We start from the raw sequence: 26333 nt of genomic DNA on the forward strand, positions 1-26333 counted from the left end.
TGGTGTCTGTTGTAACTTCTCCTTTTTCATTTCTAGTTTTATTGATTTGAGTCCTCTCCCTCTTTTTCTTGATGAGTCTGGCTAATGGTTTATCAATTTTGTTTATCTTCTCAAAGAACCAGCTTTTAGTTTTATTGATCTTTGCTATTATTTTCTTTGTTTCTATTTCATTTATTTCTGCTCTGATCTTTATGATTTCTTTCCTTCTGCTAACTTTGGGTTTTCTTTGTTTTTCTTTCTCTAGTTTCTTTAGGTGTAAGGTTAGATTGTTTATTTGAGATTTTTCTTGTTTCTTGAAGTAGGCTTGTATAGCTATAAACTTCCTTCTTAGAACTGCTTTTGCTGCATCCCATAGGTTTCGGATCATCGTGTTTTCATTGCCATTTGTCTCTAGGTATTTTCTGATTTCCTCTTTGATTTCTTCAGTGATCTCTTGGTTATTTAGTAACGTATTGTTTAGCCTCCATGTGTTTCTGTTTTTTACATTTTTTCTCCTGTAATTCATTTCTAATCTCATAGTGTTGTGGTCAGAAAAGATGCTTGATATGATTTCAATTTTCTTAAATTTACTGAGGCTTGATTTGTGACCCTAGATGTGATCTATCCTGGAGAATGTTCCGTGCACACTTGAGAAGAAAGTGTAATCTGCTGTTTTTGGATGGAATGTCCTATAAATATCAATTAAATCTATCTGGTCTATTGTGTCATTTAAAGCTTCTGCTTCCTTATGTATTTTCATTTTGGATGATCTGTCCATTGGTATAAGTGAGGTGTTAAAGTCCCCCACTATGATTGTGTTACTCTCGATTTCCTCTTTTATAGCTGTTAGCAGTTGCCTTATGTATTGAGGTCCTGCTATGTTGGGTGCACATATATTTATAATTGTTATATCTTCTTCTTGGATTGATCTCTTGATCATTATGTAGTGTCCTTCCTTGTCTCTTCTAACATTCTTTATTTTAAAGTCTATTTTATCTGATATGAGTATTGCTACTCCAGCTTTCTTTTGATTTCCATTTGCATGGAATATCTTTTTCCATCCCCTCACTTTCAGTCTGTATGTGTCCCTAGGTCTGAAGTGGGTCTCTTGTAGACAGCATATATATGGGTCTTATTTTTGTATCCATTCAGCAAGCTTGTGTCTTTTGGTTGGAGCATTTAATCCATTCACGTTTAAGGTAATTATCAATATGTATTATACTATGACCATTTTCTTAATTGTTTTGGGTTTGTTTTTGTAGGTCCTTTTCTTCTCTTGTGTTTCCCACTTAGAGAAGTTCCTTTAGCATTTGTTGTAGAGCTGCTTGAGTGGTACTGAATTCTCTTTGCTTTTGCTTGTCTGTAAAGCTTTTGATTTCTCCATCGAATCTGAATGAGATCCTTGCTGGGTAGAGTAATCTTGGTTGTAGGTTCTTCCCTTTCATCACTTTAAGTATATCGTGTCACTTCCTTCTGGCTTGTAGAGTTTCTGCTGAGAAATCAGCTGTTAGCCTTATGGGAGTTCCCTTGTATGTTATTTGTCATTTTTCCCTTGCTGCTTTCAGTAATTTTTCTTTGTCTTTAATTTTTGCCAATTTGATTACTATGTGTCTCGGCGTGTTTCTCCTTGGGTTTATCCTGTATGGGACTCAGTGTGCTTCCTGGACTTGGGTGGCTATTTCCTTTCCCATGTTAGGGAAGTTTTCGACTATAATCTCTTCAATTATTTTCTCGGGTCCTTTCTCTCTCTCTTCTCCTTCTGGGACCCCTATAATGCGAATGTTGTTGCGTTAAATGTTGTCCCAGAGATCTCTTAGGCTGTCTTCATTTCTTTTCATTCTTTTTTCTTTATTCTGTTCCGCAGCAGTGAATTCCACCATATTGTCTTCCAGGTCACTTATCCGTTCTTCTGCCTCAGTTATTCTGCTACTGATTCTTTCTAGTGTAGTTTTCATTTAAGTTACTGTATTATTCATCTCTGTTTGTTTGTTCTTTAATTCTTCTAGGTCTTCATTAAACATTTCTTGTATCTTCTCGATCTTTGCCTCAATTCTTTTTCCGAGGTCCTGGATTATTTTCACTACCTTTATTCTGAATTCTTTTTCTGGAAGTTTGCCTATCTCCACTTCACTTAGTTTGTTTTTCTGGGGTTTTATCCTGTTCCTTCATCTCGTACATAGCCCTCTGCCTTTTCGTCTTGTCTATCTTTCTGTGAATGTGGTTTTTCTTCCATAGGCTGCAGGATTGTCAAGCAAAAGTCTTTAAAACTGCTAGTTAGCACAGTTTAGTAATCAGTATTAATCATTAGTATTTTAAGATATGCAAAATTTCACTTCTTTTCTACTCTTACTTAATTTTGTTACCATTAAGTTTTCTTTAACCCCAGAAATTGTAAAGGGGCTGATGGCTAAACAATATATTATAGGGAGATGAATGTATTAGAGAGAGGAGTAAGGAGAAAAAAGTTGATATCTGCAAAGGGTGTGGAGGAAGTGGTACTTACTACATTACTGGAATGATGGGTGGAATTTCAATAGAAATGTGGACAGAAGAACATTCCTTATAGGGAAAAAGAGCATTTTTAAAAGCATTAAAGCCATTAATATCTACTGTATTAATAAAATTTAAGTAGATCCAGCAAACATAGAAAGATTGTCTCTGAAATATCTCCAAAAGCAAAAAAAAAGTTCTGTATTATTGTTGTAATTTTCAGTGTAGAGGGTTTGGAAAGGCAACACTGTGAGACTAAAAAAGCGCTCAAGTACATTCAAAAATGCCTAGAACTTTGTGCTGGTTCTTCCACTGATTCAGTTTAGGAATAGTAGAATAATAATGACAATCTATACTGACTACAACACAAGTTTATTTTACGAATTAAAACGGTTTTTTTTCAGAGCTTTGAAAACTATTAAATACTATACAAAAATAAGGTTAAGTCATTATGCTTAGTCACCATCACTATACATGAGCTCAGGAAATGAAGGTTAGAGGATGATCATAGTGCACTTTACACTGGAAAACTGATCCAGGAATAACTCCACAAAAATGCAGAAATAGATATTCCCATTTAGTCATAGAGGAAATGCTGTTGACCCTGTTGATTTTACAGTTTATAGTTAAGTTGTAACAACAGCTACCTTTATAGGTTTGTCAGTTTTTGTCAATTTTTAGCCAAAATTATACCACAACATAGTCCCTTCTTTCAGATCAAACTGAAAGGTCCTATTCAGATCTTACTTAAAAACAGGGCCAAGGGGCAATTTAATCATGTCTCCCAAGCAGCAAAAACTGAGTCAAAAATTCCTATCAGGGATCTCCATTATGGACTCTGTTCTGTGAATAAAAGTAGTTCCTTGGTCCCGCACAAGATTTTTCCAGCCACGTTGCTAAACCAGGTGCTATTAGCTCTAGGGAACCAGAAAAAGTTGCAAAATCAATGATGTTTTCAGTTTCTTACTTTCTTTCTGCCGTAGAGCTACTCATTGGTTGGTTTTAGAGTCAAATGTAAAAAGTATTGTAAACCCCTATCTTTCTGTTGATTAAAAAAATGTAATCAGTTAACTTCTCTACCTTTCATTGTTTTAGATTAAATACTATTTGCCCTAATACCTGCTTTAACTAGGATAGAAATTATCTTTCTTCAGTCATTATTCACAGTGAATTAACCATTCTCCTTTATTTCTCATATTATACCTCTGATAAATTATCATCCTAAGATATCAAATTACTATATACCAATTTTCTGCTTTTAGAATCTATCAAAGATGAGGATTATATGCTCTATCTATGGCTTATTCCTTATTTGTAAAATTAAAATTTAACTGTATCAAATTACAAGTAACATGATAGAATAGCCCCATAATTTGGGTAATTTTCTGTGTCAGAAATTCTATTTTTTCCTAAAGGACTGTCTGCTACTTTTTTTGAACCAAATTTTCTTGATTCACTTTTAAATTGCCTCAGTCAATTATGTATGATAATAACATTTCATTATTAATGATTTAAGTATGATGTTCATTTTGCTATAGTGATATTGTGATATTGAATATAGGGGGAAATCACTAGAGAAATTAAGACACTGAGCTACATTGCCAATAAAATTTTCATTTATTATCTCTGAGTATGAATCATCTCTGAAACAATTAAAACAACTATAGATGGTTTAAGTGTTGTTCTATATTGAATCAGTAGAAACATAGCAGAATCTTGACTCTGGAATTTCTTCTTGCCTTATTATTCAATGATTCATGTTGTTTAATATTATTATATTATAAAGAAAAACACTGAAAAATAACATATGAAATAATATTTTTTCTAGTTCAAATAATTTGGACTTATATAATCAATTGGTAATGATTAAAGAGAACTATACAATGAGTTAACAAAAAATCTATGAATGAATCCTTGTTATTTGCTTTATGGATATACTTAACTATATTTCCTTAAAGTAAAAAATCAAATGATTATATATCTTGTTATACTGTTTATATCTATATTTATATCTATATCTATAATGTAGCTGCTGAGAAAGAGGAGGGAATCTATCTACCCATCTATCTATCTATCTAGATAAAAAATTTTCCCCTGTAAAGTCTATAGCCTGGGATAAAGGCCATGAGACTAAACATAGGAAAATGGAGATTCTAGTCTTGGCTCTTTTTCTCACATACTATGTATGGTTTGAACATCCCTTAACACTTGGACTATCACATTCCTGATTTGTAAGCAGAGATTGGATCAAATGATATATACAATCCTGCCTACCTTTGGGATTCTACAATTTCATGACATATAATTTAAAGATGTGCTCAGAGCCTTTATCCTGCACAGATAAAATTCACAAGAGTCATCTCTCTTTTTCTTTCACTTTGATCAAAGATGACTAAAACTGATAAAAGCAACTTGTTAAATCCTTCATGATGACAAGGCATTGCATCAGTTCTGACCTAGGTGTCTATCAAACACAACTTTTGATTTAACAGTTTGCCAGTTACATTCTTAACTACCATAAAGTGCTCATGAATGAATGAAAATTTTCTAATAGTTCACTCCACCCCGTCCCTGTTTGTAAGTTTAATCCCAATAATATATATGGGCCTTAGCAAGATTGTCCCATAACATGAACTAATTTTATAAATATTTTGAATAATGCATTTAAAGGAATGCACACAGTCAACTTTTCATCAGTAGTTCATTAGAAGACTATTTTCCAAATATGAATGAATAACTTTCTTCCCCTAGATGCTTACAGTTGAACTTTACTCTGTATCACAGAAAACAATTGAGAGCTCAATGATGATATTTACTATATTAATCTTAATAGATAGCAGAGAGAGAAAACAATTGAGAGCTCAATGATGATATTTACTATATTAATCTTAATAGATAGCAGAGAGAGATACACAAGATAGGGAAATTGTACTGTTTATAATGTCATTTCATGCAATCAGAAAAACTACTAAAATGTAAGATAACATTATGAGAATATGTTATTTTTCAAAACCATAAATAGCATTGCTAAACAACAAAGGGGAAATGGATGAAGTCTTATGTTAATTACATCTATAAATCCTGACAAAACTTATTCTAATTTAATCTTTCTGTATTGCTTCAAAAGGACAATCATCTATAAAAATGGTTTTTAATGAACTCTGCCTGAGATGCTTTTGAACTTTCTGACTAAAGATAAAAGTATTTTGCATGTGAAAAACCAGAGACACAACAAAGTTCTTGTTTGCTAAAACTTGCCAAGAGAACAAAAAAATATATCTTTTAAAGTACAGGTGGCGTAATTTTACTAATATTTAAAGTAGATTATAATTATTGTGCTAAATCATGTAATATTTTTCTGATGTTTTTTAATTAATGGAAATTAGTTGAAAACAAAGCTTGGAATACATTTAAAATTTTTCATCTAGAAATACATAGTACCCTAAACATAAAGTACTGTGAAAGGAAATTCCAAGCCACTTGTTTGTTATAATATAAAAATACATCAGAGCATCATGTGATAAACAGTCTATTTCTACAAGAGAGTTTCTCCTTAAAGTGTACTACCACAGATTGCTCTTACTACTATGAAAAGAATGATTCTAAGTCACTGTTTAAGTTTTTCCAAGAATTTTCCATTTCAAGTTATACTGTAATTGGTAATAAATATAAATTTATATAGATTTGTGTTCAGACAAATGAAGAAGTTGATGACTAGAGAGAATGGATCTCTTTTTTAAAAGTTTGTGTTCAGATATTATGGTGGTTATTACAGAAAGATAAATGTGAAGGAGAAAATGGCAGGAAAGTTAAAGCAAAATAAGTGTATCAGGGTTAAAAACACACACATGCACACACAAACAAAACAACAACAACAAAAAATCTTTTCCCCATCTGGCACCAGAATTCTCTTAGGAAGAGAACTGCTATTGATTAGAAAAATACCTTATTAGTGGCTTAGAGCTGGGAAGAGAAAATTCAACAGGCATAATCATTATAAACACAGTAAAACAAACACACAGCAAAGTTCAATCTGATAATATTTTGTTAAGGAATTTTGTGTCTGTGTTCTTGAGGGAACCAATTTGTAGTTTTCTTATAATGGGATATAACTGCATGGCTTTGTTATCCAGGATATGCTGGATATCATTAAAAAATAAATAATATTCCCATCTTTTCCATTTTCTAGAAAAGTTTCTATAGGATCACTATTTTTTATTCCTTAAATGTTTATGCCTGATATTTTTTTCTCAGATTTTTTCTTTTTCAATTTCTTTAGTAAATATACAACTGAACTAATCAGATTATCTGTTTCTTCTCAAGACAGTTTTGTTAATGTATATCTTTCAAAATATTTGTCCATTTTATCTAAGCTGTCAAATTCTTTTGCATAAAGTTTTTCCCAATAATTAAATTACTATCCTTTTAATGTGTGGAGAATATGGAAGGTGTGAACTTTTAAATTTCTGATGTTACATAGTATTTCTTTGTTAATTCAGATTAAAAAATTTTTATTGCTACTATATAAATATATGGTTAGGTTTTGTTATGCACATCCTTTGTATCTTTTCAATGTGTGTTGTCTCTTTATCTTGATGAGTCTACCTAAAGGTTTATCAGTCTGAGTAAGTTTTTAAAATAACTAGTTTTTTGTTTCATTATTCATTGTCTGTGTTTTGTTCCATTGAGTTTAAATTTTTTCCTTTCTAATGTAAACATTAAAAATGGCTGATTAAGGCTCCTGGACTTCAGACTATACTACAAAGCTACAGTATTAAGGACAGTACAGTACTGGCACAAAAACAGAAATATAGATCAATGGAACAGGATAGAAAGCCCAGAGATAAACCCACGCACATATGGTCACCTTATTTTTGATAAAGGAGGCAAGAATATACAGTGGGGAAAAGACAGCCTCTTCAATAAGTGGTGCTGGGAAAACTGGACAGGTACATGTAAAAGAATGAAATTAGAACACTCCCTAACACCATACACAAAAATAAACTCCAAATGGATTAAAGACCTAAATGTAAGGCCAGACGCTATAAAACTCTTAGAGGAAAACATAGGCGGAACACTCTATGACATAAATCACAGCAAGATCCTTTTTGACCCACCTCCTAGAGAAATGGAAATAAAAATAAACAAATGGGACCTAATGAAACTTCAAAGCTTTTGCACAGCAAAGGAAACCATAAACAAGACGAAAAGACAACCCTCAGAATGGGAGAAAATATTTGCAAATGAAGCAACTGACAAAGGATTAATCTCCAACATTTACAAGCAGCTCATGCAGCTCAATATCAAAACAACAAACAACCCAATCCAAAAATGGGCAGAAGACCTAAATAGACATTTCTCCAAAGAAGATATACGGATTGCCAACAAACACATGAAAGGATGCTCAACATCACTAATCATTAGAGAATGCAAATCAAAACTACAATGAGATATCACCTCACACCAGTCAGAATGGCCATCATCAAAAAATCTACAAACAATAAATGCTGGAGAGGGTGTGGAGAAAAGGGAACCCTCTCGCACTGTTGGTGGGAATGTAAATTGATACAGCCACTATGGAGAACAGTATGGAGGTTCCTTAAAAAACTAAAAATAGAACTACCATATGACCCAGCAATCCAACTACTGGTCATGTACCCTGAGAAAACCATAATTCAAAAAGTCATGTACCACAATGTTCATTGCAGCTCTATTTACAATAGCCAGGACATGGAAGCAACCTAAGTGTCCATCAACAGATGAATGGATAAAGAAGATGTGGCACATATGTACAATGGAATATTAGCCAAAAAAAGAAACGAAATTGAGTTATTTGTAGTGAGGTGGATGGACCTAGAGTCTGTCATACAGAGTGAAGTAAGTCAGAAAGAGAAAAGCAAATACCATATGCTAACACATATATACAGAATCTAAAAAAAAAAAAATTGGTTCTGAAGAACCTAGGGGCAGGACAGGAATAAAGTAGCAGACGTTGAGAATGGACTTGAGGACACGAGGAGGGGGAAGGGTAAGCTGGGACGAGTGAGAGAGTGGCATGGACTTATATACACTACCAAACGTAAAATAGATAGCTAGTGGGAAACAGCCGCATAGCACAGGGAGATCAGCTCGGTGCTTTGTGACCACCTAGAGGCGTGGGAGGGAGAGGCAAGAGGAAGAAGATATGGGGATATATGTATATGTATAGCTGATTCACTGTTATAAAGCAGAAACTAACACACCACTGTAAAGCAATTATACTCCAATAAAGATGTTAAAAAAACCCAGCTGATTAAAGTATGGTATACAGGGGAAAAAATCACTGATTTTGTAATCAAGATAGTTCTTGGGAAACCATAAACAAAACAAAAAAAACACCCACAGAATGTGAGAAAATATTTGCAAACGATGAGACTGACAAGGGCTTAATTTCCAAAATATACAAACAGCTCATACAACTCAATGTTAAAAAAACAAACAACCCAATCAAAAAATGGGCAGAGGACTTAAATAGACATTTCTCCAAAGAAGACATACAGATGGCCAACAGGTACATGAAAAAATGCTCAACATTGCTAATTATTAGAGAAATGCAAATCAAAACTACAATGAGGTGCCACGTCACACCAGTCAGAATGGCCATCATCAAAAAGTCTACAAATAATAAATGCTGGAGAGGGTATAGAGAAAAAGGAGCCCTCCCACAGTGTTGATGGGGATGTAATCTGGTGCAGCCACTATGGAGAACACTATCGAGCTTCCTTCAAAAACTAAAAATAGAGCTACCATATGAGACAGCAATCCCACTCCTGGGCATATATCTGGAGAAAACCATAATTTGAAAAGATACATGTACCTCAATGTTCATAGTAGCAATATTTACAATAGCCAGGACATGGAAGCAACCTAACTGTCCAATGACAGAGGAATGGATAAAGAAGATGTGGTACATACAAACAATGGAATATTACTCAGCCATAAAAAAGAATGAAATAATGCCATTTACAGCAACATGGGTGGACCTAGAGATTATAAGTTAAGTAAGTCAAACAGAGAAAGACAAAAATCATATGATATTGCTTATATATGGAATCTAAAAAAATTCTACAAATGAAATATTATAAAACAGAAATACACTCACAGACAAAGGAAACAATCTTTTGGTTACCAAAGGGAAAAGGGGTGGGAGGCATAAGTTAGGAGCTTTGAATTAACATATATACACACTGTAATATATAGACTAGATAGCCAACAAGAACCTACTGTATAGCACAGGGAAGTATAATCAGTATCTTATAATAACCTATAATGAAAAATAATCTGAAAAAGAATAGATATATATACGTGTATGACTGAATCACTTTGCTGTATACCTGAAACCAACACAACATGGTAAATCAACTATACTTCAGTAAAAAAATAAATAAAATAAAAACCTGAAAAAATAAAATGTGTCACATCTAAAAGTAAAACATTCATATATCAATTATCTTAATTCCTATGCTAATTAAAATATAATGAAAAAGATATAACTCACTCATCATTCACAATATACAGTTATTTCATCAACTAATACATACAAATTTCCAAAGCCGAACAACAAAAAATTATCTCAAGACCACTTGGTTTCCATTAACTAGGGAAAATCAGTTAATAATTGTTATACCCTTTTATTTAATCCACATTCTGCACCATCACTACATCTGTCAGTGATCAACTGTTAGCATCATATATTCACAATATTCAAATTTTATTAATTTTCAAATTCTCAAAATATGGATGATTATATAAGAACTATTATATAAAACCAAAATGAAGTCTCACAATTTTCTGGTAAATGGATGGCAATTTTTACAGTTTTTTAAATGAGTTTTAACTGTCATAATTCTTTAATGGGTTTTTCTTTTAAACCCCTATGAATAAAGATTAATGTGCAAAATGTTAGCCAATCCATGACTCCCTGTACAAAACAGGCTAGGTCTCTGCCCATTACACTAAGATAGTGGACTGCAAGGACAGCAGCTTATTTTTTTTCTAACTCCTTCCTTCCAAATTTCCCTTCTTGTTAGTCTTCTCTTACCTCTAAATATGTAAAAACTTAACGTCACTAGAGAAATGATTGCCCATTTGGCTTCTATAACTCCCACTAGAGTGTCAACCCCATGTACACAGGGGTCTTGTCTACTTTTGCTCATCATTATTGTCCAGCATCTAACAGGGCACATCAGGAATAAACTGTTCAATGAATTTGTGGGATAAATAAATGAATTAATTGATTAACTAACTAAAATTAATGAGTCAGTCTCTCTCTCTCTCTCTCCCCCCATCTCTTTCTCTCTCTCTGTTTTTCTCCCAAATAAAAGCAGTTACGGGGGGAAAAAGTAAAATTTCCCTTTAAATTCCCTTTTCTCTTGGAAAACTGAAAATTCTCTCCAAAAACATACGAAAAATAAAACAAAACAAAATAAAAATTTATCATCCAGGTAGTTTGGTTAAAGAAGCTATTCTGCAGACTTTGAGAAAATGTCTAGTTTATACAAGATTCTTAAGATGCAAGCCAAAGAATGAAGAGATCCATTTTTGTTTTCTCATCTCTAACTCCTACAGTTTTCTGACTAAGTGTGTAAAATGTTCCACAGAAGTGGGTTTGGGACAGATAATTACAGAAATACACAAAAAGGATTCATTACTGGAGGCCCTCAGAGATGCAGCTCTCATTTGGATGCAGGCTGATTGTAAATAGCTTTCAGATTAAATAAACTTCTCCCTCTGAAACTCCTGACAGATAGTAGGAAGTGACTGGGATTACAGAGGACGTTTTCAACCTAAACTTTGGAGAATATGACTGCAATTTTTATCTCTACAGCATGGAAATTAAAGTGACAATGTAAACCAAGACATTAGGGAATTGAGATTCTTAATGAATGAAAGCTTCTAAGTTTGCTTTTTGTTTTAACATATACTTCTAAATACATTCTATACTGCTATGTGTTGCTCTACATTGCTTGACCCTATTATGTTTCACTTGGATACAAATATCACTAACTCATCCACGGTATGATATATTTTTTGCTGGATTTCAAAAAGTGATGACTTATATTGCATTTCCCAGACTCCAGCCCAGTCTCCCTTGTGACTCAATTGTTTGTACCTGGAGAAAGCTTAGTGAAAGCAAAAAAGTAAGATCTATTGTGTTCAAGGAACTGAATTTTCATCTACGTAAAGGAGCTGAACTTCAAAGGAATTTAGCTGGTGAGGTGGGGCTTATTAACACCAGACTTTTAAAATGTGCTAGATTTCCTAAGCAGCTAGATTTCCCTAGGCCCACTGCTGCAGAAATTGTATTATCTAATTTTTTTTGCTTCATTGAAGTATAATTAACAAATTAAAATTATATATATATTTAAGGTATACAACATGGTAGTTTGATATATGTATACATTGTGAAATGATTACCACAATCAAGCTAATTAATACATTCATAGTTACTTTTTTGTGAGAACATTTAAGATTTACTCTCAGCAAATTTCAAGTATATAATACAGATTATTAAATATAGGCACCATGCTGTAAACACATTAGATCCTCTGAACTTATTCACCTTATAACTGAAAGTTTGTATCCTTTGACCATCCTCTCCCCTTTTTGCTCAACCCCATCCTCTGACAACCAACATTCTACAGTTTGGTTCTATGAGTTCAACTTTTTTAGATTCCACATATAAGTGACATCATACAGTACTTGCCTTTCACTGTCTGGCTTATTTGACTTAGCATAACGTCCTCAAGTTCCATCCATGTTGTGAAAATGTCAGAATTTCCTTCTTTTTTATGGCTGAATAATATTCTATTGTGTATATGTATACAACATTTTCTTTATCCATTCATCTGTCAATGGACACTTAGGTTGTTTCAACATCTGGCTATTGCGAATAATGCTGCAATGAACATGGAACTATAGATATCTCTTTGAGACACTGATTTCATTTCCTTTGGATATGTACCCTGTAGTGGGATTACTGGATAGTATTATAGTTCTATTTTTAGGTTTTTGAGAAACCTCCATAATGCCTATACCAATTTACATTCCCACCAACAGTGCACAAAGGTTCCCATTTTTCCACACCATACCCAACATTTGTTACTACTTGTCCTTTTGATAATGGCCATTCTAATAGGCATGAGGTGATATCTCACTGTGGTTTTGATTTGCATTTCCCTGATGATGAGTGATGTTCAGCATCTTTTCATGTACCCATTGGCCATTTCTAGATCTTCTTTTGAGAAATGTCTATCCAGGTCCTTTTCCCATTTTTAAATTGGGTTGTTAGGTTTTTTTTTTTTTACTATTGAGCTATAGGAACTCCTTACACATTTTGAATACTAACCCCTTAACAGATATATGGTTCGAAAATATTTTCTCCCATTCCATAGGTTGTCTTTTCATTTTGTTGACTGTTTCTTTTGCTGTGCAGGGCATTTTAGTTTTATATAATCCCACTTATTTATTTTTCCTTTTATTGTCTGTGCTTTTGGTGTCATATTCAAAAAGTCATTGCCAAGACCAATGTAATAAAACTTTTTCTCCATGTTTTCCTCTAGGATTTTAGGGTTTCAGGTATTTTTTTGAAGTCTTTAATCCATTTTTAATTTTGTGTATGGTGTGAGATATTGGTCCAGTTTCATTCTTTTGCATGTGAATATCCAGTTTGCTAATTCCATTTATTGAAAAGATGATCCTTTCCCCATTGTGTATTGTTGGCACCCTTATCACAGATTATTTATCAAGATATGTGTGGGTTTATTTCTGGGCTCTCTGTTCTGTTCCATTGGTCTATGCATCTGTTTTTATGCCAGTACCATACTATTTTTTTTATTACTATAGCTTTGTAATGTAGTTTAAAACCAGGAAGTATGATACCTACAGTTTTGTTCTTCTTTCTCAAGATTGCTTTGGCTGTTCAGGGTTGCCAGGGGCTGCATACAAACCTTAGAATTGTTTTCTCTATTTCCCTAAAAATAACATTGAAATGTTGATAGGGATTGCACTGATAGAATGTTTTGGGTAGTATGGACATTTTCATAATAGCAACTCTTCTGATCCAAGAACACATGATACCTTTGCACATATTTGGGTCTTTTTCAACTTCTGTCATCAATGTCTTACAGTCTTCGGCGTACAGTTTTTTCACCTCAATGGTTAAATTAATTCTTAAGTATTCTATTTTTTTTTAACTCTTTCATCAGTATTTTTTTTTAAATTTTTATTTATTTATTTATTTCTGGCTGTGTTGGGTCTTTGTTTCTGTGCAAGGGCTTTCTCTAGTTGCGGCAAGTGGGGGCCACTCTTCATCACGGTGCGCAGGCCTCTCATTATCGCGGCCTCTCTTGTTGCGGAGCACAGGCTCCAGACGTGCAGGCTCAGTAATTGTGGCTCACGGGCCTAGTTGCTCTGCAGCATGTGGGATCTTCCCAGACCAGGGCTCGAACCCATGTCCCCTGCATTGGCAGGCAGATTCTCAACCACTGCGCCACCAGGGAAGCCCTCTATTATTTTTAATGTTATTGTAAATGAGATGTTTCTCTCAATTTCTTTTTTAAATAGTTATTTGTTTAATTTTTAAAGTAGTTTTTCAGGGCTTACAGGTTCACCACACATCCTAGACTGTGTACTTTCTTCCACCATACTCATTGTTTTAAGAAAGAAAGGAAAAGTTACAAATGTAATGAATGTAAAGAGATAGAAATGGATGCAGGGATAAAATTCAGAAAGAACAAGTAAGGTATTTCTCCATATCTTTTTGGTTTATTTTATATGATGAGATTTCTGCCCTTTTCAGAGGTCTCATTTCAGAATAAAAAAATACTGCCGGGCTTCCCTAGTGGCGCAGTGGTTGAAAGTCTGCCTGCCGATGCAGGGGACACGGGTTCAAGCCCTGGTCTGGGAGGATCTCACATGCCATGGAGCAACTGGGCCTGCACGCCACAACTACTGAGCCTGCGTGTCTGGAGTTGTGCTCCGCAACGAGAGGCCATGACAGTGAGAGGCCTGCGCACCGTGATTAAGAGTGGCCCCCACTCACCGCAACTGGGGAAAGCCCTCGCACAGAAACGAAGACCCAACACAGCCAAAAATAAATAAATAAATAAATTTATTTTAAAAAAATACTGCCTATTGTATTAGTTTTCTGTTGCTGAAGTAACAAATTACCACAAATTTGGTGGCTTAAAATAATACAAACTTATTATCCCAAAGTTCTTTAGGTCAGAAGTCTGGTGGGGTTGGCTTCTTTCTCTGCCTCTGTCTCACAAGGCCAAAATAAAAGTGTCCGCAGGGCTGTGGCCCTTTCTGAAGGCTCTAGGGGAGAATATGTTTTAAGAAACATTCAGATTTCTGCCAAAATTCAGTTGTATACATATGTAGGAGTCTCCATTTCCTTGCTGGCTCATGCCTAGGGGTCATTCTCAACTCCTTGAGGCTGCTTGATTTGTTCAAGGCCCCTCTCCTCCATCTTCAGTGTCAGCAAGGGACAGTGGGATTCATCTCAGATTTTAACTCTCCCCTCTTCCTACTAAACCTCTCACTGATTCTTCTGCCTTCCTCTTCTAATTTTAAGGGCCCATGTGATTAGACTCAACTCACTTGAATAATATAAGATAATCTCACTAATTTAAAGTCATCTGATTAGCAACCTTTAATTACCTCTGTAGAATTTCTTTCCCATGTAAAATTAACATATAGTTGCAGGCACTAACCAAATAATACATTGAGACAAAAGAAAACAAAAATACAACAATCCAGAATCTATGGGATGCAGCAAAAGCAGTTCTAACAGGGAAGGTTATAATGATACAAACTTACCTCAGGAAACCAAAAACAGAGTCTCGAATAAACAACCTAACCCTACACCTAAAGGAGCAGGAAAAAGAACAACAAACAAAACCCAAAGTTAGTAGAAGGAAAAAAATCATAATGATCAGAGCAGAAATAAATGAAATAGAAGCTAAAAATCAATACAAGAGATCAATAAAACTAAGACCTGGTTCTTTGAAAAGATAAACAATATTAATAAAACTTTAGTCAGACTCATCAAGAAAAAAAAGATAGGCCCAAATCAATAAAATCAGAAATGAAAAAGGAGAATTTACAACAGACACCATGGGAATACAAGGGATCATAAGAGACTACTACAATCAACGATGTGCCAATAAAATGGACAACCTAGAAGAAATGGACAAACTCCCAGAAATGAACAATCTTCCAAGACTAAACCAGGGAGAAATAGAAAATATGAACAGACCAATTACCAGCAGTGAAATTGAATCAGTAACAAAAAAAATTCCCCAAAAAACAAAAGTCCAGGACCGGATGGCTTCACAGGTAAATTCTACCATTTAGATAAGAGTTCTTCTCAAACTATTCCAAAAAAAATTGCAGAGGAAGGAAGACTTCCAAATTCATTCTATGAGGCCAGCATCACCCTGACACCAACACCAAAGAAATCACAAAAGATAATTATAGGACAATATCACTGATGAACATAGATGTAAAAATCCTCAACAAAATACTAGCAAACTGAATCCAACAATACATTAAAAAGGTCAAACACCATGATCAAGTGAGATTTAACACAGGGATGCAAGGATTTCTCAATATCCGCAAATCAATGTGATACACCACATTAACAAATTGAAGAATAAAAACCATATGATCATCTCAATAGATGAAGAAAAGGCTTTTGATAAAAGTCAACATCCATTTATGATAAAAACTCTCCAGAAAGTGGGCACAGGGGTAACGTACCTCAACATAATAAAGGCAATATATGACAAACCACAGCTAACATCATACTCAACAGTGAAAAGCTGAAAGCATTTCCTCTAAGATCAGGAACAAGATAAGCATGCCCACTCTTGACACTTATTCAACATGGTATTAGAAGTCCTAGTGACAGTAATCAGACAAGAAAAAGAAATAAAAGGAATCCAAATTGAAAAGGAAGAAATAAAGCTGTCACTGTTTATAGATGACATGATATTCTACAAAGAAAATCCTAAAGACACCACCAAAAAAACTACTAAAGCTCATCAATAAATTCAGTAAAGTTACAGGATGCAAGATTAATATACAGAAATCTGTTGCATTTCTATACACAAAAACCAAACTGTCAGAAAGAGAAATTAAGGAAACGATCCCATTTACAATCGCATGAAAAAGAATAAAATAACTAGGAATAACCTTACCTAAGGAGGTAAAAGACCTGTACACGGAAAACAATTAGACGCTCATGAAAGAAATTGAAGATGACACAAACAGATGGAAAGATATATCATGTTCATGGATTGAAAGAATTAATACTATTAAAATGACCATACTACCCAAGGCAATCTACAGATTCAGTGCAATCCCTATCAAAATACCAATGACATTTTTCACAGAACTAGAAAAAATAATTTTAAAATTTGTATGGAGGGGACTTCCCTGGTGTTCCAGTGGTTAAGACTCTGCCTCCACTTCAGGAGGCAGAGGTTCCATCCCTGCTTGGGGAACTAGGATCCCGCATGCCACACGGTGCAGCCAAAAAAAAAATTTGTATAGACACACAAAAGATCCTGAATGCTCAAAACATTCTTGAGAAAGAAGAACAAAGCTGGAGGAATCATGCTCCCTGATGTCAGACTACACTACAAAGCTATAGTAATCAAAGCAGTATGGTACTGGCATCAAAAAAGACACATAGGTCAATGGAAGAGAATAGAGAGCCCAGAAATAAACCCATGCACTTATGGTCAATTAATCTACAACAAAGGAGGCAAGAATATACAATGGAGAAAAGACAGTCTCTTCAATAAGTGGTGCTGGGAAACCTGGACAGCTACATGTAAAAGAATGAAACTAGAACACTTTCTAACACCACACACAAAACAAACTCAAAATGGATTAAAGACCTAAATGTAAGACCTGAAATCATAAAACTCCTAGAAGAAAACATAGGCAGAGCACTCTTTGACATAAATCACAGCGATATTTCTTTGGATCTGTCTCCTAAAACAAAGGGAACAAAAGCAAAAATAAACAAATGGGACCTAATTAAACTTAAAAGGTTTTGCACAGCAAAGGAAACCATCAACAAAACAAAAAGACAACCTACTGAATAGGGGAAAATATTTGTAAACGATATGATTGATAAGGGGTTAATATCCAAAATATATAAACAGCACATACAACTCAACATCAAAAAATAAAACAGCCTGATTAAAAAATGTGCAGAAGAACTGAATAGACATTTCTCCAAAGAAGACATACCGATGGCCAATAGGCACATGAAAAGATACTAAACATCATTAATCATCAGAGAAATGCAAATCAAAACAACAATGAGATATTACCTCACACCGGTCAGAACAACTATCCTCAAAAGTCCACAAATAAATGCTGGTGAGAATGTGGCAAAAAGGAAACCCTCGTGCACTGTTGGTGGGGATGTAAGTTGGTGCAGCCACTATGGAGAACAGTATGGAGGGTCCTCACAAAACTAAAAATAGAACTTCTATATGATCCAGCAATCCCATTCTTGGGTATACATACAAAGGAAACAAAAACATTAGAAAAGATACATGCACCTCAATGTTCACAGCAGCATTATTTATAATAGCTAAGATGTAGAAGCGACCTAAATGTCCATTAACAGAGGAACGGATTAGATGTGGTATACACACACACGTGCACAATGGAATACTACTCAGTCATAAGAAAGAAAGAAATTTTGCCATTTGCAACAACATAGTTAGATTTGGAGGGTATTATGCTAAGTGAAATAAGTCATGGAATCTAAAAAATAAAACAAACTAGTGAATATAACAAAAAAGAAACAGACTCACAGATACAGAGAACAAACTAGTGGTTACCAGTGGGGAGAAAAAAAGGGGGAGGGGTGAGATGGGGAAGGGGATTAAGACATATAAACTGCTATGTATTAAATAAATAACCTACATGGATATATTGTACAGCACAGGAAATATAGCCAATATTTTGTAATAACTATAAATGGAGAATATCCTTTAAAAATTGTGAATCACTATGTTGTACACCTGAAACTTATATAATATAGTAAATCGAATATACCACAATAAAAAAAAAAAAGTAAAAGACGATCTGATACAAAAAATATTCACAGGCTCTTAGGTTAAGGGATAGGTATCTTGGAGGGGTGAGGCTGAGGGATAGGAAGGCATTATTCCATCTACAAAACCTAAGATTTATATTATTAGTTATTCAGCATTCATAATACTCAAAACATAGCAGCTACTCAAATTCTACCAGACTTTGCATACTCTCTAAGTAATTTTGAATTACAGTTTATGCTCCTACTCTAAAATAAAAACCAAAGCAGTTCTCTGAAGGTTTGTTTTCATTATTTCTTACTGACATAAGTTCACTTCAATTTGTATTTAATAAAACCTTGTGGTTGAGGTATGAGAACTGTTCTGAAAATGTGCACTGAGATGGAAAACCGTCTTTCTGAACTTTTTCCCACGCTAAAAAAAATTCACAGTATAGTTCCAACAGATAGGAATTGTTACAATCTCTGAAAGCATTTACGCTGCAACGAATTTAATGTAATCTTTACAAAATAACTTGACTGGAAAACACAGTTCAGTGGGCCATGCTGAACAATGAATTTCATTTACAGAGAAATAAAATGGTTAACAGTAAAACTATGATCTCTACTTCATACACTACACTGATGTTATGATTTTACGTGACACCATTTTTCTGCCTAGTACTGAATGCAATTTTAAAGTTGTCAAAGTCAAAAATACTTTAGAATACAAATAATTTCTATGAAATATAGTTTATATCACACTGAAGCCTCAAGCAGATAGTTTTCCTTTCAAATTTTTTACTAATATAGTTATCTTTTTTAGCTTATTATATTCAATTAAGAAAGATTAGGCACATAATACCTTTACTATTATCACATAAATAGAAAAATTGTGAAATTATCAAGATAGTAATCATATAAAAAACTATTCCTGCAAGGTGACCTCAATATACAGGAGCCTGTTTTTTCCTGCAAATATACATATTATGATGTACTTTATAAATAATTGTGTGAATTGCATTATTTGAAAATAAATAGACCTGTATATCAAATCTACAACTCTGTTTACCAATACTAACCTTTAAAAATAAAACTATATTCATATTGCACATCACATTTCTAGAAAGATTACTTCGCTAACTGTGTGAAATGTATATATCATAAAATTTGACTAGTCTAGATACATTATAGTAGTAATGAATAGCTTGCAATACTACTATAATGATATCAACTCTAAAATTGACAGTTACTAAACAGTTGGAAATATCTCCTAAACAATTGTACCAATGAATTTAGTAACTGTCAGGTTTAAGATGCAAACTCTAGAAATGAAAAGCATATATATACTACATTTTTTAAAATGGGCATGAAAAATTCCTGAGAGACTGAAAGTAGATAAGGTTGAAGAAAACCTCAGTCTAGAGTATACACTGGAGGAGCAAGAAACATGCAGGACAGAACTCACGGAGAACTGGCAAGGTTGTTACCTGAGCAAGAACAATTAGGTGCTACCACTTCTCTCTCCCAAGAAGCCACATAAGTCTCTGCCCTGTGTTGGGGCAGAAGTGGGGGTAGGGAGGTGACAAGAACAGAGAGAACGAGGGGAAAACCTTGGACAAAGACACAGGGGAGTGTTTCAGACGGCTAGTGAAACACAGTATGTGAAGACCAAATGTCAAAGTATCCCATTTATTGGCACATATTAACTATCTTTCCTTCTTAGTGGAAACAGTTCAGAGAGCAAGGCCTAACAGCAGCAGCTCCTTCCCCTGGCCCAGGTGGGCTATACCGGCACATACACTCCAGAATGTAACAACTGTGTGACCATGTGTCCTGGTTTTGCCAGCATTTCAGTCTGTATCTGTAGTTCTGGTGTCCCATCCAATTTAGCATTTATTTTGAAAATAGCAGCCAAGTTTGAAAGATATTTCATATAAATGCTCTATCTAGCAAGAAATCCCAATTACAAAAATGAGCACAAAATCAAGTACTGACAAACATTTGAAGACAATTCAATTAAAAGGATACTTTTAAAAAATGCATAACCAAAGAAATAAAATAAAAACATCATTCAGAATCATAGTTTAAAATGAGGATATTTAATGTCCTAAGAGAGATAAGCTAACACCTATGAAATACTAGAAAATGTAGGATAAATAAAAACAGACATTTATGAAAAATACTAATAGAGGTAGAAATAACTTCTCAGACTGTAGAAGAAAAATATAAATACATGGTTTGAATAGTAGAATGAAAGTTTTTGCATGAACAGGCTGGAAAAGGGCCAAATTATGGTCAGAGAACTTACAACAAAGACATAAAGAGTTAGAAGATACTAAAAGAAAAAGTGATCTAGAGGCTTGACATTCCAACATTAGCTAGCAAAAAATAAAATAAAATAAAATAATAAAATAAAATAAAATAATAAAATAAAATAAGAAGGCTGGGGAGGCAATATGAGAAGAAATAATTGCTGGGAATTTCTGAGAATGAGAGACAAGCATATAATCAAACTGAGAGGGCTCAGCTAGATCCAAACAGAATAAAACAAAACCTTCATATCTATTCAAATTAATGAAAACTGAGGACAAAGAAAAATTCCTGAATGATTACAACAAAAGGAAAAAATTACATTAACAGAGAAATTCTGAATACTGGCATGAGGAGACCACCAAGCAATGTGAAAGATAAAGAGATCTCAAAAACAGGTAGAGAAGACAGATTACGTATAAAATGATGACAATTAATTTGAAGACTGAATTGTCAGCAGTGGCAATGGAAGTGTGAAGTTAGTAGAAGGACACCTTAAAGTGCTAAGAGAAATTAAATATCAAATAAAATGATACAACCAGCAAAACTATATTGCCACTATAAGGATGGAATTAAGATTTTTTTATATGTTTTTTAAAGTTAATTTGTTCAAAATTAAGCTCCTAATAATCTTTCCGAAATCATCATCTCTTACATTTGTTTTCTTCTCAGTTAATGGTAAATCTCCCCTGACAGTTGTTTGGACCTAAAATCTCTGTCATCCTTAGCTTCTCCCTTGTCTCCCATCCTACATCGGAACCAATGGCATATCCTATCAGCTAGCTTTACCTTCAAAAAATGCCTAGACTGTGACACTTCTCACCACCCTCTCTGCCAATACTCTGCTCCAAGCTACCATCATCTTTCACTGATATGTCAATAACCTATTTTTTTCTACTTTTGCTCCTCTCCAGTCTATAATGTACAAAGTGAACCTGCTAAAACAGATCATATCAACTGTCATTTCAAAACCCTCTAACAGCCTTCCATCTCACTGTGAAGCATGACCTTCTGAGCCATGTGTCACCAAGATGTACATTAATCTCTGGGCACATGCACTAATCTCCAAATCATTCTTTCTGCTATAGCCTTACTGGTTTCCTTGCTGTATCTTGAACTTGCCAGGCCCTCTTGTAGAATCTGTTCCCTTTGTCTGCAATGTTTTTTCATTACATACCTTCATATTCCCTCAGTTCTTTTGGTCTTGATTCAAAAGTCACCTTCCCAGTAAGGCGTTCCTTGACCCCCCCCCGTAAATAAAATTCCATATTCATTTTTCTGCTTTATTTTTTCTACTACACAATGTAAAATACTACATACAGTTGTATTTTATGTTTTATCTTGCTTATTGCCTGTCTCCCTTCCTAGAGTTTTAGCTCCATGAGCGCAGAGATTTTGCATATATTATTTTATGCCCAGCACATAATATGTACCAGTCTGAATGAACAAATGAGTGTTTATCGCTAAAAGTCTATCACTAAAGGGATTTCTAAAAGATATACTTCAAGAAAAAGGAAAAGGACCCTAGAAGTAATGTCTGAGATGGAAAAAAAACTAAAGAAAATAATAAATATTGGTGAATCTAAACAGCAACTTATTGCATAAGACGATGTGTAAGGTTAAAGCAAAGTAAACAAAGCTGAAGCACTGTTTGGGAGAGCAAAGATCTTGATGAAATATAAACTTTATTAAGTAAATGTGCATGTAGCAACACCGAGGGTATTTTCTAAAAACGCAAGAATAGAGTATATAAGATCCAAATCAGTAAAGCAAACAGATGAACTAGGGGTGGGGGTAGAAGAGAATATGAAGACCCTGAATCATTTCAAAAACAAACAAAAAAAAAGCAAGCAAGAAAGAAAACAAAAAAAATACAGAAAAGTGGAAAACAATATAAAATAGCAATTTTACAACCTGGTTATCAAAATAAAATCCACCTAGTTCCTGAATATGTTAGTAACAAAAGGGAACCACTAAAAACATATGGTCAGAGAATAGTTGAAAGTAAAAGAATTAAGAATGATATACCAGACAAATCCTAATAACAACAAAAAAACCCAGTTTGGTATAGCTAAAATGCATGAGTAGAGATCAAGAGGTTCACTATAACATGATAAAAGGTTCAGTTTAACAGAAAGCTATAATTTGTAGTCACCTAATAGTACTGATTCAAAAATTATTATGTAAAATTTAAACAGACCATGAGGAGTAATTGTAAAATATATCCCTACAGTGGGAATTTTTGGCACACCACTCAAAGCAATTAATACATTAATCAAGATATGAAAAATTTCATTAATAAGCTTGATCTAGCTGATATCAGTAGAGCATTATATCCAACTACTGGCAAATGCATATTATTTTTAAATGTATATGGAATATTTACAAAAATAGTAAGTATTCAGCTATAAATCAAGCCTTAGGAGACTTCAAAAAATAAGCAGCAGATAGATCAAATTTCTTTTTTTTTTAACATCTTTATTGGAGTATAATTGCTTTACAATGGTGTGTTACTTTCTGCTATATAGCAAAGTGAATCAGCTATACATATACATATATCCCCATATCTCCTTGCTCTTGCATCTACCAGATCAAATTTCTTGACTACAAAATTTAAAATTCAGTTAATAATCAATTACAAAAAAAACTGTATGATTATTTAATAAGGCTACAAACATTTGGAAAATTTAGACACAATCTTAAAAAACTTATAGGTCAAAGAAGATATCATAATGTAAATTAGGATATATTTAGAACTGAATGATATTGAAAACACTATAAACAAAGAAGCATAAATAAGTAAATAAATAAATACTATGTTTAAGCCACTGAGATTTTGAAACTGTTTGTTTATACATAGAGCAATAACTGGTTAAAAACTTCCCAAATCTTTTTTCTTCAAGACAGAAAGGAACAAAAAAAATGTTAACAAAGACTGATAAGAAAAATTCAAGAAAATTACAGGGTAACCTCACTCATAAATATATGTGTAACATCCACTGAGATAAGATCATAGATCTAATTGTGAAAAGCCAAACAATAAAACTTCTATAAAAATTATTTAAGAACTATGATAAGGAAAGAATTCTTAAACAGGATGCTAAAAGCAATAACTGTAAGGAAAGGATGAATAAATTTGATGTTAAAATTAAGAAGTTACGTTCATAAATAGAAATCATTAAGAAAGCGGAAGTCCAATCACAGAGGAGACATATTTACAGTACATATAACTATAAAATATATCCATAATATATCAAGAACTACTAAAAATCAATAATAAAATAATCTAAAACATAAATAGGCAAGAGACATTAAAAGGCAGTTTACAACAGGCTATCCAGATAGCAAAAAAATATATGCAAAAGTATTAAACTTCATTAGCCATCAGGAAAATGCATACTAAAGACTCAGTGAAATACTCCTAAAGCAGAATGTCTAAAATGAAAAAAAAAAAAAGACCATACCATGTGTTGATGAGATTGTAGAGCAATTGCAACCCTAGGTATATAATTTAGAGAAATGTATATTTATGTGCACTAAAAAGTATCTACAAGAATGTCTACTGTAACAGTATTCATAAAAGCACTAAGCTGGAAACAACCCAAATTTCCATCAGTAGTAAAATGGATAAAGAAATTGTGATATGTTTTATACTGCGAATGAACTAATTATTGCTACCTGCAGCAACATGGATTACACCCTACAAATTACAAGGTTGAGTGAAAGAAGCCAGACACAAAACAGTACCCACCATATTCAGTTTATACATAAGTTGAAACACAGTGAAAATAAACCAATGGTGTCAAAAGCCAGAATAGCGGTTATTTTGGGGCGGTGGTAGTGATTAAGAGAGAGCAAGTGGAGGAGTTAAGGATGCCTGTAATGTTCTATTTCTTCATTTGGTAATGGTTACATGGGTATTTCACTTTATAAAACCACAGTGAGATGGGAACTAATAATTTTGTACTTTTATATAATATTTTTAATGTAATAAATGTTTTTATTATAAACACTGCATGGTATGGAGGTTATTGATTATCATTAGTAGGTAAAGGCTTCATTGTCTCCTGAAATTATATATTTAGTATTTATGTTATTGCTTTTAATATATTTATAATAAAAACTACATCCACGATTCCCAAAATGCTAAGAGATAGATACATTGAACCTATGCTAGCATAATTTAGCTTTACATGTAAAAAGAAGGTTTTTAAAATGTTTTCAATATCCTAACATTTCTTAGAATTCCACATTACATTTCCTCAAAATGCAAATAACTCTGTAGTGAAGAATAACGTGCACATATAATCTCAAGTTCAGACAATGAAACCTTCTAACAACATCAAATAATGTTTTAAGAGAACTGTAATGTATTCAGGTAACCAATGCTGACTCTACAAAGTACACTACAAAAAATCAATTTTCATCACTTGAAATCTATTGCAATTAGAGAGCAATGCCAAGTCACTGACACACTAATGGGTTTCAAAATATTTCAAAAAGAACAAGGAAATTGCTAAGTGTTTTAATTGAAATGCAGTTCCAATAATTATAACAAATTGGATAATATGAGCTTTCTGTAAAGCTACTGTATAAAACTATCATACCATACAGTATTGAGTTTTAATAAATTTGCAGAATCATCTAGATGCACTTTATATAACAATTATCCTACATTGAACTATTTAAAATCTTTTATTATATCTTCTAATATAAAATGAGTTTATTTCTGTGTTTCGAGTGTTTGAATTTTAATTTAACTTTAGAACAATAGTGCGGCATTTCCAAAGAGGATCTGCTCCACAAAATTCAACATGGCTTGCTTGAAAAGAATATTATATCTGACTAAAACGTATTTTTCATGTATCCAACTGCAACACTATCCTACATGGAAATGTTTAAACTTAAATTAGTAACAGAGTTTTCTAATTCCTGGAGTGTTAAATTAACATTTGTAAAATCATAATTTCTGACCAAAAAGTTGTAATAATTAGACATAAAAAGTAGAACCACTTCAAGAATATCGTAATCTTCAGTTTTCATGTCTCCCCTTATTCCCTTAACTTTGTTTTCTTGTTAGTCAATGGCCTTTCATCCTTTGATCCTTCTAATTTCTATGATTATATCTCCTGGTCTTAGAAGGAAAATTCCATCCCACTCCCCCACAAACACATACATTTCTACACTTTGCTATCACTCAACCAGGTCAAGAAAATCTATCTTCCTCCTTCCCTTCCCACCTTTCCTTCCTTCCTTCCTTCCTACACCTCTCCCCCAACCCTAATGCTTATATCACATTATTCTCAACAAATCCCTTTCATTTTGGAATGGTCCTTCAAGGACTAGTACAACTTGTGCCTGGTGCATTCAGATTTCTTGCAACCAGCGAGACAGAAGCTATGGTGAATATGTAAGCCAGACAGGAATCTAGGATAGTAGTTTGGGCAGT

General features: G+C 33.6%; 1 protein-coding gene across 8 annotated transcripts in view; it reads right to left on the reverse strand.

Moving 5' to 3' along the window:
- STPG2 (sperm tail PG-rich repeat containing 2) overlaps positions 1-26333 on the reverse strand; it is a gene marked incomplete at its 5' end in the record, with an annotated part of 608527 nt that overhangs the window by 333412 nt on the left and 248782 nt on the right. The gene's annotated exons all lie outside the window — the stretch shown is intronic.

Source organism: Balaenoptera physalus, assembly GCF_965194825.1.
Source record: "Balaenoptera physalus genome assembly, chromosome: 5".
NCBI classification, from domain to species: Eukaryota; Metazoa; Chordata; class Mammalia; order Artiodactyla; family Balaenopteridae; genus Balaenoptera; species Balaenoptera physalus.